This window comes from Zootoca vivipara, chromosome 3 (genome assembly GCF_963506605.1).
Source record: "Zootoca vivipara chromosome 3, rZooViv1.1, whole genome shotgun sequence".
NCBI lineage: Eukaryota > Metazoa > Chordata > Lepidosauria > Squamata > Lacertidae > Zootoca > Zootoca vivipara.
This window is the reverse complement of record NC_083278.1, coordinates 97300499-97315915: the sequence shown is the minus strand read 5'-3', so window position 1 is coordinate 97315915 and position 15417 is coordinate 97300499.

The window sequence follows — 15417 nt, the reverse complement described above, 5'->3', positions numbered from 1 at the left end:
TCATTGGACCGTGGTTGGTTTTCTGGTGGGCCTTGAAGCTATGATGAACCCAGAATGGAAATGTTGGAAGTCTTTTCCAGAGCAATAAGAAATAAGATAAATTAAATTAAATTCTTAGTAATGTCTTGATAGACAGGCTTAGTAACAAGAATACTCACAATCCCAATGAATACTTCCCCAATCTTTTTATCCTGTACTCTCAGTAGAATTATACGGGAGTCTTGAAGGAATACAGGCCCCCATCTGCACTATACATTTAAAGAACTATGATAGCACTTTGAACAGTCACAACTTCCCCAAAGAATCCCCGGGGCTGGGAATTGTTAAGGGTGCTGAGAGTTGTTAGGAGAGATCTACAATTCTCGAGAGTGATTTAGCTGTCAATCCCTCTTCCCAGGGAATTCTGGGAATTGCAGCTATAAATTTTTCATCACATACACATTTATGCAGATTTATTTATTTCACTGTCAAGTAATTGACTTAAACCCAAAAGTCAAATCCCACTTTCAAACAACTCTGGGAACAATTCGGCCAAAGCCTTTCGCTTTGGATTTGCTATTTCCCATGTCATGTTGGTTTCAATGGGAAAGTTCAAGTGTAAGCTTTCACATCCCTACCCTGTAGAAGCATTTTATCTGCTGGTGTTACGTTATTCCTTTTTTTTATTCTTCTTCTTCTCATTCTTCTTCTTGAAACAAATGGGGAGGCAATGGTTGCAAAAAACAGTTTAAGAATAGTAAGGGAACCCCACATAAAATAAAAGTGATTATGCTAAGATCAAACCCTTTAGAGCAATTAGTAGACCTCTAAAGACTTCCTTAACTTTCTGCTGTTTTCCCCCACCTTCCTTCCACTTCATAAACTGTGCAGCATTTTTTCTTTTCTTTTAGAAGTTTCACGATCATAAATTTAAAGCTGTGGGATCTCCCATTTTCATTCTTCTGTGGCGGCACTCTTGGAACCATGTATCATGAGACTGTCATGAGACTGGTGATGTATGACCTGTGAGTATGGCACCAGCCAGGAAGAACAGGTCAAAAAGAGTTTTAATTTAATGTTTTGCAGCTATAGATGGGATAGATATACATACATAGATATGCAGATCATGATTCATGAATGGAAGAGAGGGAATATTAAGGGGAACGAAACATCAGGAGCTATTGACAGAGTTGTTTCAACTGACACACAATTAAAAAAAAACCCCTTCTAGTAGCACCTTAGAGACCAACTAAGTTTGTCATTGGTATGAGCTTTCGTGTGCATGCACACTTCTTCAGATACACAATAAGTTTTGGTGTGATGCCAACCTGGAAATAGCAAGTCCAGATAGCAATAATAATGAAATCTGGCCCAAAAACAACACCTAGTTTGCTCTTCTTCTAATGTTCTCCACCGGCTTTCTGTCACCCTACATCCCTGATTCTGGAGGTATCAGTCAAAGATGCTGACCTCATTGTGACCTCACTTGCTGGCCTCCAATATATGCTGTTCGTTGCCACCACTGCCCTTCAACTTGCAAAAGGGGGGATAAGGGGAGACAGGCTTCAATCAGGTCTGCCCACCACCCATTTAGCCCGGCCGACCCTGCATGCTGCAGCCAAGTCAGCCAGGAGCGTCACCCACCCTGTCCCCTCCCCTTAGTTGCCTTATGCCTAACCCAGGGGTCCCCAAACTTACCCAGCTTCGGGCTGGTGTCTGCTGCGCGGATCGCGCGGTGGGCCAGAGGATGGGGAAGCGCATGTGAGCGCGCGCCCATACGTTATTTCTGGTGCACTTCAAGGTCGGAGGAGCAGCAGAAATAGCTTGTGTGCATGCACACAGACCCCCTCCAACCCGTAAGTGCACCAGAAATGGTGCTTGCGCATGCACGCAAGCTATTTCCAATGCACATCTGACCCGGAAGTGGGCAGCCGCACCGCTAAGAGCGGGCGGCAGCAGCAGGCGGCGGGGGGCATCACGGGCCAGATAAAAGAGGCCTTCAGGCCGTATCCAGCCCATGGGCCATAGTCTGGGGACCCCTGGCCTAACCATTTCCTTTTCAGCTAGGAGGGCTTTACTGTGGTCTATGGACAGTTGCCATATTCAGGGCCAGGAAGGAATTTCCCCTGCACTTCAGGTTTCACTTTCCCCATAGACACAACTTTGGTGGTTTAGGCCTTGGGCGGAATCCTGTAGTCTTTCATCCAATCAGGGCACGGTGAAGTGGTAACTCACCCAACCCTTTTTCTCTGCACCTGCGATAACAGGGTACCCTGGAGGGAAGTCTCTATCCCAAGAGTCAGTTGCTTAGTGTTAGCAGGCCATAGAGCTTCCCTCGGCATTCAGGGGCCATCCATATGAACAAGAGTTTTGCGATGGATCCATCCCCAAATAGACCCTGTCATGCCTCAGTCCCCGTGGTGATGGAGGAGCTGAGAGCGATATAAGCCCAATGCCTAAACCAAGGCTTCCTACACCTGAAATCAACAAAGTTGTAGCCAATTTGAGTCCCAGACAGTTGTCATGTCCAATTATTTCCCACACACCTTTTAGATTAGGCACGCCGGTGGGGGGCTCTGTGGCTGGGCACACAGATGCTGCTTGCTGCTGCCACCACCCTTCATCTTGCAAAAGGGGGGAATAACGATATTGACCTACCTTAAAGGGTTGTTGTAAGCACTGCAGCAAGGTAATCTGCAAGAAGTTATTTGAGCACTTGCAAGTGCTTTTGGAAGCTTAAGTGTGATTAAATATTATGCCTTGTATCATAGCAACTTCATCTCTCCTAAAAACTATTGCCCATCTCTATTTCATTTATCACATTCTACACACATCTTAATGTATCTTCCAAAAAATACCTACAAGATTATTTCCATTTTCAAATCTGTCTATGGGCACAAAAGGTTGGTGACTAGGGCTGCCATATGTCCTGATTTTCCCGGACATTACTGGAATTTCAAAGGCAGAATTGATGTCCGGAGGGAATTTCCAAAAGATTTTGTCCTGGATCTTGGGCAAGTCAATCGAAAAATCAGCGGTTGTTTTTGGCATTTTTGGGGGGAAATAACTCAACAAACCTGGGGTTTGTCAAAGAAAACCTCGACAATTTTGAGGTGTTCCTTTAAAAAAGCTCAATAATTTCAGTGGTTTCCTACCTAAAAAAAAGAAAGAAAAGCTCAACAACTTTCAGGGTGTCCTGGTTTTTATACTATTGGTGACCCTTAACCCCAGACACTAAAGCATCTCAGTTCCAAGAATTATCTTGTGAATGAGAAATCAGTCAGTTGCACAATGTCTTTCCCCATGAATGCTGGTGAAAACGCTTGCCTCCTCCTCACCCCTACACACTGGTTCATCATGCGTCACATCTTCCACTGCATAATTTTTTCTGGTTTCATATTTTCCAGATCAAATGCAATTGCTCTTCTTGATTCAGGCAGCTCTCTTCCCTTTGAAGTTTTGCACATTTGGCAAAGGTCAGGGCCCTCTCCCCTCTCCTTCCTCCTTTGGCTTCTGTATTCAGTCAAGGAACTCGGGGGTTTGTCCATGCCTGGCACAATGAATCAAGCTTCCCTCTCCCCGTCTCCCTGCTTGCAATTGCTGCTTTTCATGCTGCTCCTTGGTCTTTCATTCATTCATCTTCCCTGACACACCAAAGAAATTGGGCGGCAAGAGAGATTATTTGTATTTGAAGCTAAATTGATTGCACATTATGTTTGGGCACAATCTGGCAATCCGAAGCAACACTGATACATCACAAACATTTCCAGCTCCACCGCATGTATTCATCAGGGCAAAAATCAACTTGTCTCCACATCCTACTGCTTGTCAGCAAGGGCCCCATTACAGTCTTTACAATGGTTTTGCCTTCTAGAATACAGGGTCTAAATATCATCCCTTGGTTTCTGGAAGGAACTTGATGTCCTGCAGATGTTATTGAACTACAATTCCCATCAACACCTGCCTGCATGGCCAGTTATCAGGGATGATGGGAGTTTCAGTCCAAGAATATCTGGAGTGTCAATGGTTCCCCATCCTATATAATCATAGTTTTGGTGACTCGGAAATGTAGGAAGTTGTCCTATACTGAGTCAGACTATTGGTTCCTCTAGCTCAGTATTGTCTACACCAGGATTTCCCAAACGTGGGTCTCCTGCTGTTTTTGGGCTACAACTCCCATTAGCCCTATCTAGCAGGACCAGTGGTCAGGGATGGTGAGAACTGTATTCCAAAAACAGCTGGAGACCCAAGATTGAGAAGCCCTGGTCACTGATCAGCAGTGGCTCTCCAAGGTTTCAGGCAGGGTTCCCTACCTGGAGAAGTTGGGGGTTGAACATGGGACCTTCTGCATTCAAAGCAGATGCTCTACACCTGAGCTGTGGTCCTTGCCCTAAACCAGGAGTGGGGGAACTCATGGCATTCCAGAGGCAGTCAAATACAACATTCCTTGTTTTCCTAGAGTGGACATGCAAGTGGATGTTTGGTCCAGCCAGTCGAAACTTCCTGTTCCTCCTGGGCTGGAGCATCCTTCCTTTGCATGTGATTGAAGGTGGGCATGACCTAACCTGTCCAGGTAACAAAATGTCGAGTTATGCAGCACACCTCTCTCTTTTTCACTTCCTTTGTCATTTGACCAGCTTTTAGCTAGGACTGCTCTGCTAGCTCTCAGCTAGAAGAAGCACTGGGATTATCCCCCCATATGGGGTAGATCCACATGTACATATTTGTAACTAAGTCTGCCTTCAGGGATCTAACTGTGAACTGATGTAAGTAAATTTCTTTTATTGACAGGTTGGTCTGCTATAGTCAGAACAACAACAAAAAATCCTTCCAGCAGCACCTAAAAGACTAATTAAGTTTGTCATTGGTATGAGTTTTCATGTGCATGGGAACTTACAAGGAATGTACAATTCAATCAGAAGACAGATTGAATTGTATAATAGTGAGAGGCTTACACAAGCCTGCAATCAGCTATCTGCTGTGCATGTAAAAGAGGAATGTAAACTCTGCTAAGTAAAGGAACTTGCTAGCGCAAGTTAAGAAGGATATTAATAAACAATATATCCTCTCCTGCCACCCTGAACATTCCCACAGGTAGTAGTTGGAGTCCACTAACATCTGAAAAACCACAGGTTCCCCATCCCTTTCCTATAGAGAAGCTGCAGGAGTTAAGAAGTATAAGACACCCCCACCAGAGTGGTTCCACTCATTCTTAGCAAGGTGGCCCCAAAAATAGTGAAGGGCAATCACACGTTATCTGATTACAGTCTTCCGTGTAAGTTGCTGCAAGGTACCAACTTCTTTCTCTTTCTGCTCTCTTTCTGCAGCTCTCCTTCAAAATTCACACTTGTCCACATTTAATGGTGCAGTTCTCCAACCCCAAAGTGAAGGGAAGTAGTAGAAATGTGCTTTAAATGTACAGGATGGGTGTAACTAGAAGAGGGAAGGAGGGAGAGAGACAATATGAAAGGATGACTAAGGCTGTTCCCTTGTATCTTGGTACCTTGAAGTGGAAAATCCAAATTAATTCAGACAGAATCTACCAGGAAATTCTCCGGCACGGATGCTGGCAAAATGAATTCAAACTTCTGGCAGCACAAAAGCTATTCATCAATTTGTTGGCTCTTGATGAGCAACATGAAATCATCCAGCTATGTTATATTGCTTCTAGTGATTCATTTCTACAGGTCAAGAGGCAGTTTTATGGAAACATGATGGCAAGTGAAACATATCACACATCTGTGTTCAGCCATCATTTAACAAAAGGGTGGGGAACCTTTTCAAGTTCCAAGGCTGACCCTGCCAGGGGTGGGTGTGGTCAAAACAAAAGCCAGGAGGTGGCAAATCCCATCTATAAAAGAATGGGAGCAGGCAATTTGGCATAGGATTCTACTGTATAATAATATATACAAATGAGAATGAACTTTAGGCAAGTGCAAAACTCATTAAAATCTTGGTAAACATGTAGCGCTTATTGGCACAATAAAGCAGAATAAAAATAAAAAATCCACAAATACTGGGCAAGTTGTCTGAGAGTAAAATCCCATGCTATAGAATCATTAAATAGAAGAAGAAGAAGAAGAAGAAGAAGAAGAAGAAGAAGAAGAAGAAGAAGAAGAAGAAGAAGAAGAAGAAGAAGAAGAAGAAAACACCATACACAGTGCTTTATTCAGGGGGTACTCAAGGGTTTGATGTTTTGTTTTTTATATATATATTCTGTTGGGAGCTGCCCAGAGTGGCTGGGGAAACCCAGCCAGATGGGTGGAGTATAAATTATTATTATCATTATTATCATCTTCATCATCATTATTACCGGCACCTCTCTTTTTTTGTTAAAAAGTGTGGCACTTACTGTAACAGCTTCATGGTGAGTACCAGCACCTATTTTTCAGGGGCGGGGGAAAACACTGACCATATGAATAACATTTCCTCTAGTACTGTCTAGAAGAGGGGTAACCAGCCCTGCAAAAGCTGTTGTACTCCATGTCCCATCATCCCTGACCATTGGCCATCCTGTCTGGGGCTGATGGGAGTTGTGGTCCAACAACATCTGGAGGGCATTGCAGAACAGCTACCACGCTTCTTTTCTCTTTGGCTCTTTATTCATTTATCAAGATTGTTTTCCTGTTAACAGCGAGTTGTTTTAAACTGGGCTTAATGTTGTGTTCTAATGCTGTAGCCCAGCCTGGGTCCTTGGGGTGAAGGTTGGGTAATTAATAGTAGCAGAAGTAATGGCTCGCACATGCTGCAAATGCTTGTGAATGTTAATTTATTGTCAAAAACTAAAAGAAAACAAGCATAGGTGGTGCAAAACTAGCTGAGATGAGCTGTCCATGTGCCGGGCCACCCCACAATTTCAGACACACGCATGCACCATACACACATGCAACAGAAGCGTATGTGCATACACACACCAATACACACACACACTTACGGACAACTCCATTATAGACCTGTAAGATCCCTTGGATCCACTAGATAATTTTTTACACTGAGCTCTACATGATATCACAGAGGGGATGACCCGAAAAAGGCATCTCCCACCATTGTCCCTGCATTGTGGGATCCACTTCATTCTGCCATATGTGAAGCATCAGCCATCAGTTGCTTCATGTGTCTTGAAAAGACATATCTTTTCACCCCAAATTTCCCTGACCTGTAAGACTGGCGCCTGTTATTATATCGGAATTCCTGTTTTCTATCTGTTTGCAGAGCACTGCTTTACTGGTTTTCATGTTACATCTCTGTTTTTATGATCCTGTTTTATAGTTTCTGTGTTGCATTTCTATATACCATTTAGAGATGCTTGAATATTCAGTGGTTTAGAAACACTTTTAAACAAAGAAGTAAATAAAATACATGCGCGCACACACACACACATACACACCAGTCCAAGGACTTCTTCCACCCATAAATTTTAATAGCTACTTTTACAGTGCAGATTCATGATGGAACTTGTACAACGCAGAGAAATGAGTACTCATTACAACCATTCTATCCCTGGGAAATGAGCAACTCAGAAAAGTGTATCCTGTGGCCACTCTCATTTTCCAATTTTGACATTTCTGCAGGAGGCAGGCGAGATTGAACTGGGAAAGCAAATGCAAACCATTAACCGTCAGCCCTTTAGATAAAATCCCAAAGTTGGCAATTTGGGGGTTGAAATTGTAGACTAAGAGCATGTTTCTCATTTCAGCAAGCTGGAATAAATGGCTATTTTTCAAAGAGGCAGTTCAGAGGGGGGCGGAGAATATAACTGCACCTTTTGAACTTTCAGCAAATACAGCTAGACTTTGGAAAGCTGAGTGGATAAAGATTTTTTTGCCCACAATGTTTCTGATAAGACTGTTTCTCGCTATGATCATAAAAAAAAAATGATAGTGTGAAGTAAAGCCATGATGAATTCCCTTTGCAAAAAATATTTGTAAGAAATCCAGTTGGTCTGCATGGATTCCCATAACAAAGTTCACTTCTAGGACCCTGACTTGCTTAATTACTGCAGACCTCGAACCTGCAAATTGGTCAAGTCCAAAGCCTGGCTACACATTTGACATGTTCTGCAAGGTTTGTTCATCACAAACGTCTGCATTCTCAAAAGTGAGCAGTGGCAAACTTGTGGAGGCAAGACAGAGTGCCAAAAGAAGTTAAGTCCAAAATACGATATCATTGGCACTTCCTGACTGTTGCTATTTTGGAGTGAGATTTAGTCACAAATCGGCACATTCAAGCTGCACAGTGAATGTTGATTCGGAGCTCCCCCGCCCTGCCTAAAGCATGTTTTGGTTTTGGTTTGCAGTACGGAAAGTGACAGGGAATTGTACTGGAAAGTGTGAGATGACGTTTCTTTGGTGCAATGTCATTTAAACTCCTTCAAAACAAATCAAATGTTCAATCAACAGGTCACCTGGAGGCAACTACAACTTCACCCTTGAGTGCCCTATAATGCATTTGTAGTTCCCTGGACCTCCAGTGCCAAACTCTCCCTGGCGTGAAATGCATAATTACATCTAACGTGTAAGGTTTTTAACATGCTAATTGCATCAACTTGAGATTAGGAAAGGGACGTGGGTGGCTCTGTGGTCTAAACCACTGAGCCTAGGACTTGCCGATCAGAAGGTCGGTGGTTCGGATCCCTGTGACAGGGTGAGCTCCCATTGTTCGGTCCCAGCTCCTGCCCACCTAGCAGTTTGAAAGCACGTCAAAGTGCAAGTAGATAAACGGCGTTTCTGTCTGCTGCTCTGGTTCGCCAGAAGCGGCTTAGTCATGCTGGCCACATGACCCGGAAGCTGTCTGTGGACAAACGCTGGCTCCCTCGGCCTATAGAGCAAGATGAGCACTGCAACCCCAGAGTCGTCCATGACTGGACCTAACAGTCAGGGGTACCTTTACCTTTAAGATTAGGAAAATGAGGAGCTGAAAGGAACTACAGCAGATGGATTCACTTTTACAGTTCAGAGTAAAAAGTGTCCCCATAATCGCACGTGAACAGACCCTTTATGGGTGCTGGGAAAGAATGTGCCCTTTTGTGCACTCCCTGCCTCGTTTTCCTTCATTGTTTAAGAGGCAGCTACCAGGTGGTGAGGTGAAGTTTCCTACCATTGATGGGCCCAAAAACAAATTCCTGGCACCTGCTGGAGAAATAATTGGAGGAGCCCTTTCTCTGCTGGCAGCCTGGTTTATGTGGGCTTTAAAATCCTAGTCAGATGTGGGAGTGTTACCTTCAAAGCGTCCTGATAAATTCCATTCCTGGGTTAATTCCATTTGTATCTGTGTAATTATTTCTCTCTAATCTTCATTTAGGAAGGTTGGGTGGTTTATACACCAAAGGATTGGCTTTAAAATAATAATCAATGCCAAAGAAAAACAAATTGCGTGCTTACAGTATGCAAGCTATGGTCTTGGAATACAAGTCCTATTTTCATACTGACTTCGGCCATTGGAACCAGAATGAACCATGCTCCTAAGAGCAGAATGGAATGACAGGCCTCCTGGATCAGACCTTTGATTGCTTTAGTTTCCTCCGGGGGTGGTATCCCTGGGGAGAGGCCACATTTGGCCCCTAGGCCTGAGGTTTCCCACCCCTGCCTTACAGCAAAGATGAAGAAGGACACAACACTTCCTGTCAAGAACGCACTGCCTCACTGAGCATGATTCTCCCAGTGAGAATAAAAGGGGGGCACATACTGCTGTATCTAAAGAGCGCGTTAACAGCGCACAGGGCAAACACACTCTCCAGCATTAATCCCTACAGGCATGCCTAATGCTGTTCTTCTTTATTCACCTGAATTCAACCTCAAGTGCCCTGGGAGGTTGGGGAGTGTTAGCTGATTCCACTGGTACATTTTATTACCTGCAACTTTCAGAAGATTGCAATGGGGTTGAGCAAAACTGCTGAGGACAATTTTTTAACCGTTTTGCAAAAAGAAAAGCAAAAAGTAGGGGAAGCAGATGTTTTGCTGCAAACGAAAGGCAGATACATTAGCTGGCCAAGAATCCCGGCCAATCCAACAGCCACCTCCCTTCTTCCCTAGGCTAATCGGGTGGCTTTTCTGATTGTGGAATCAGCCCTCTTTTTGGAGGCAGGGTTGGGGTGGAGCCCCAATACATGGCAGGACTATCGCTTCACTTTACAGACTGCAGCAGATTTTAAATATGGATTTGTTTATTCCTTCTTTCCCCCTTCCATTGCAATGTTTTGGTTGCTTCTCATCCCTTCCACGACTATGTTTTTCGGGATAATCAATGGATGGCAGGTATGGGCGTACCCAGCATGGGGCAGGGGGGGCAGCTGCCCCCCTAGAAGCAGGGCAGCCGGAGAGGACAGGCAGGGATGCTGCCTGCTGTGCTCTGCCTCAGCCTGCTTGGCTGAAGTGAAACGGCAGCAGTGGCAGCGAAGCTGCCTCCGTTGCAAAAAACCTGGACCTGGACCAACTTCAGCCCACACTCCTTCAAGTCACAGCGAGCACAGCACAGAAAGTGCTGCCCCACAATGCTCCGTGGCACCTCATTTGCATACATGAGGAGCATTGTGGGGCAGCACTTTCTGTGCTGTGCTCGCTGTGACTTGAAAGAGTGTGGGCTGAAGTTAGCCCAGGTCCAGGTTTTAGTCACCGCTGCCATTAAAGGAGCGGGCAAGGCAGGAGTGCAAGCGCGGGTGGCTCCGTGTGCTGTCTTGCAAACGGCCCCCTTTCCTCTGGGGGGCGTGGACGTTGACCATGCCTCTTGGGGGGATCCTGGCCATGTCATTGCCAGCTAGCCAATCGGGTGGCTGGGGGCGTGGCTTGTGTTCCCCCCTAGCTTTGATCCTGGGTACGCCCATGATGGCAGGAGTGCCAGCTTGGCCCCACGACCATGGGTGCCTGGGGCTATGGATGCCATGCACCGTGCAGGGCCCTGGCACTGAAATTTGTGGGTGCCCACCGCCCAGCCCTTTCATGGGGAATTTTGTGGGTGCTCGGGCGCCCAGGAACCCAGGGAGTTGGCACATATTATGGATGGTGTTTCATTGCTAATGAGTTTTAAGGACTGCCCATTCCTTAATGTGTCATCAATAGTGACTCATCGCTCCCTCTCCCCCAGTTCAAGGCCCTAACATTAGTTTTCCTTTCTGTTCTAGAAGGCTCTAATCTGAAAGCAGGGTTTGCTGAGGATATCGGGAGAGAGATAGTATGTCCCCACAATGCATACTCTGCAACATGTCCAACACAGAAAGTGGGATGCTCATCTTCCAGCCCGCAGTCCCATACGACCTGCGCAAAATCAGGGCAAAATCGCAGAGCCCAAATGGCCTCCATGCTCTCACACAAAAATGGGATGTCCCAGTTTTTCCAGGACAGTTAAAGGGTATGCACAATGTCCATTTTGTTGTATGTACAACACCTCCAGAAACAAACAAACCAATAAAACCACTGAGTATTAGAAATGAAGAAGAGCCCTTCTGGAACAAGCCAAAGGCCCACCTCGTCCATCATCTTGTTGTCACAGTGGCCAACTAGATGCCCGTGAGAAGACCATTAGTGGAACCTGCACACAACAGCACTCTCAGCAATTCTCAGCAACTTGTATTCAGAAACTAGTGCTATCAAAGGTAAAAGATAAAGGACCCCTGGACGGTTAAGTCCAGGCAAAGACGACTATGGGGTATGGCACTCATCTCCGCTTTCAGGCCAAGGGAGCAAAGATGGTTGAAGGTATCACAACCTGATCTTCACTGAGGTATCACGCACTCTGGCTGCAGGAGTTCTGAGGAGTTTTCCTCCTGTATCCTTTGGGTTGAATGTCTTCCTGCTGTGTACAAGGCCCAAACTAAAAAAAGGTAAAACCTCTGTTCCTTTCTCCTCAAATTATACACTCCCTTTGTTCAGTTTGCTCAGCAAAGTGTTATCTGAATTCTTTTCCCCTGGATTCCATTCGCGGTATTTAAGTTTCTTTGCTAACACTAGCTCTCTACTGAAGGCCCAACCAGCCAAGGTCTCATTTTACACCTTTCCCCAACCTCTGCTCATTTATCATTTGATACAGAATATTTACACGATGAATACAAGCAGGTTCAAAGAATGTGCAGAAACACAGGATGTTATGGGCATGAGGGTGACAGAACATGCTCTCTGTGCAGTGGCTAATGCTGCAGTTGGTTCAGTCCTTAAGTATATCTAAACAGTTGACCCACAGTTTATCTGTTATCATACACACACACACACACACACACACACACACACACACACACACAGCCTGTCAGTTGGGTTCACTAGTGTTAGGGTACCTACTTTTCCTTCTGTGTCTCCACATTCAAGGCAGGAATACACCCTCCATTAGGTTGGTGTTGTGCATGGTAGGCCAAAGGCAAAGTCTGAGAATCAAAAGCAGTTGCAATGAGATTTCCTCATAGCTCCCATATAGTCGAGCTTCCTCCTTTTAAAAAAAAAAGCAATGGGAGAGGGAGCAAATTTAATCAGAGCAGCAGCACGCAAGAGAAAAAGTTCAATCCATAGGTTGCCAATGGGTAGCCACATGGGCATGTATAGAGGTCTTCCTTATTGCAGATATTAATATTGTGCAGCTTTAAACAATAGGAGGCATAAAAACTGACTCCTCTTGGAATAAAAATTGTCCAGACCCATAAAGATAATTCAATTTCTTACTCACAGAACTTTTTCAAAATGGAACATAAAGCAATCAATTAGTTTCAAAACCTATGTCCAAGCATAGGTTTAATATCTTCTTATAAATATTCCGAAACTCTAAACCTAAAATCAAATATCTTTCTCTCCCTACAGCCTCCATTAGCCTGTAGCTGTTTTTTCTCTCAGAGAGACTCATCTGTGCATCTCCCACTGTGGCTGAGAACAACAACAAACAAACAAAAAAACAACCAAAGGCAACTCCCTTCAAAATGGTGATTTGCAACTAAACACTTTATTCATGTGATCTAATGTTAAACATCACGTGAAAGAGCAGAGAACATCAACAGTTAATTATAAACCAATCTAAGTGCTTAGAGCAGGCATCCCCGAACTGCGGCCCTTCAGATGTTTTGGCCTACAACTCCCATGATCCCTAGCTAACGGGACCAGTGGTCGGGGAAGATGGGAATTGCAGTCCAAAACATCTGGAGGGCTGAAGTTTGGGGATGCCTGGCTTAGAGAGCTCTCCTTCGCTTTAGTGTACCCCAATATAATTTTCCACTGTTAAACCCTTAGCAATACACATACAGCCATTTTCCATTTCAATGTCAATTAAACAAATATACAGCAAACCCCCATTTCTTCCCAGCTGAAATTAAGCTTGGAAGAAACTTTGTGGTGTGGGATGGGCATTTTGGGGAGGGTCATAGATGTCGAGGCCATTACCAGTTTTTTGTTCCCTCCCCCATTGCCTATAGCCTCATCCACTGTCAGGTGCCAGCCCCAATTGACTCTTCCAATGGGTTACTGGCCCTTCATAGAATAATTTTTTCTTGGCCTTGTCATAAAGGACTGAACTGACTCAGGAGCAAACCCTCAGTAGTTAACGAGCTGTTGGCTAAACCATGAACCTATGAATCCTTCTGAATTTAATCATTGCTCTATCTTGCTCAGGATAGGCAATGTGGTCCCTTCCAGATGTTGTTGGACTCCAACTCCCACAATCCCTGCCTATTGACCATGTGGGCTGGGGCTGATGGGAGTGGTGGTGCAACAACATCTGGAGAACATATGTCGGCTACAGCTGATCTAGTCCAGCAGTGGCTCTCTAGAGTCTCAGGCATGGATCTTTCTCAGGATCCTTAAATCCTTTGATGTGAAAATGTCAGGATGCAAACCCAAGACCTCCTGCATGGAAGCACAGTCCATGCAGAGAAGGGCCATAGCTCAACGGAAGAACATTTGTTTTGCATGCAAACGGTCCCAGTTTCAATCCCCAGCATCTCCAGCTTGGGCTGGGAGAATCTCCTGCCTGAATCCCTAGAGAGCCACTGCCAGTCAGTCTAGACACTCCTGAGCTAGGTAGACCAAAGATCTGACTCCGTATGAGGCAGCTTCCTAGATTCCTACAGGTTTTGAAATATAACCAAAATGCATTGCTTTTAATAACCAGCCTACTTTCACCTTTAATAACCGGCCATAACGGAACATTGCCATGTTTCATTTTTAATAACCAGCTTAGTGTTTTTAAGGCCCCCTTCCCCTATTCTCCTGATTCACAAAGGAGACCTTGGGCCAATTCAATTCATTTCTCAGATAATGTAATTGATGCTCCTGCCTATAAAATGAAGCACAGAGAGATGATGTCTGTGGAATCAATCATTTCCCCCCATTGACAAGTCTGGTTAAATTATCAGGTTGTATGTAATTTTATTTGAGTGTAGGAAAATGAGTGTTACAGCCAAGAGCTTGGTGGGGTTTTCTTTCCTGAGACAATGATTTATTCTTTTTGGCTCCAATAGCTACAGTGTCAGGCATATTTTATGTATCTCCAGCTTTGACACTTCAAACATTTGATTTCCCTTTGCAACTTCCAAGCTAAAACATGTTTCCCATTATGGGATATTCAAGCGACTGCCATACACACACTGACTCATGAAGCTGTTTTTTATTCTCACAAAATATATAACCCCATTTGAATAAAATACAGATGGCCTCCAATGTGTTAAACATAGCAAATTTGCCATTTTCTTTTCCACCGGTCTCTCTCCCTGCCTCCCCCTGTTCCCAGCCCAAGACTTTCTGCTTGACAGCAATATGAAATCTTATCACCCTAAGCTAGAATAGATCAGAGATATAATGACAGCACCATGTCTGAAATGTCATTAATATTTTGTCTGCAGTACAAACTATCATGTATAGGTAAAAATGGGTGGGGGGGGAGAATGTGAAGACTTTATTTAAGATGTTTTGGGATAGATTCAGATAACAGGGTTCTTTTTCCACTCTGCATCAACATAAATGGTTATTGCAAATGTCAACCTATTAGAAAGCCTACAGCTCCGTAGAATAGCATGATCTTTGTGTGCAAAAGGGCCCAAGATTCATCCTGGCATCTCCATTTTAAAAAAGGAATTAGGTGTGTATGTGGCTGGGACTTTGGATGGGGGAGAATTCAGTTCACATTAAAATGCAAAGCTACCTAATTTGGGCTTTCCAGAACAACACAGAAACCGAAACGCAGAATTTGCACTTCTACGAATTTTCCAATGCAGTTGTCCAGTCAAGTAATGTGTACAAAAATGCATACACTGAGGTAGCATGCATAAAAATGCATATATTAGCAAAATAACATACAAAATTACATTGTATTATTTTGCAGTTTCTTTGCAAAAATATGTGCATGCGGGCAAATTTGCAAAGAAACATGCGCATGTTGTGAGAAATTTGCACTAAAATGCAGGTGGGTTTTCCGGAGGACTTAAAAAAAAAACAAATAAATTGCAAACTGTTGTGGAAATGTGAACTTAAGTTG